Here is a 217-nt window from a genome sequence, read left to right as displayed (position 1 = left end):
TTCAAGGACAATTTATCGGGTTTAATCGACCAATGGAAGCATTCAGCAGCCGTTGAATGCACCCCACGCGGCAATCCCCGCCCTCCATCCGTTGATACTGTGTGCAGTTGGGTACGTACGGCGTGGCGAGAAACACTCACATCAGTGGTCTTAAACTCCATTGAAGCTGCAGGATTTCACAGAAGCCCGTCACAGTGGTTCATTTGGGCCATGATGC

This window comes from Plasmopara halstedii (assembly GCF_900000015.1).
Source record: "Plasmopara halstedii genome assembly, contig: Scaffold_525, whole genome shotgun sequence".
NCBI lineage: Eukaryota > Oomycota > Peronosporomycetes > Peronosporales > Peronosporaceae > Plasmopara > Plasmopara halstedii.
Note: the sequence above shows the minus strand (reverse complement) of the source record.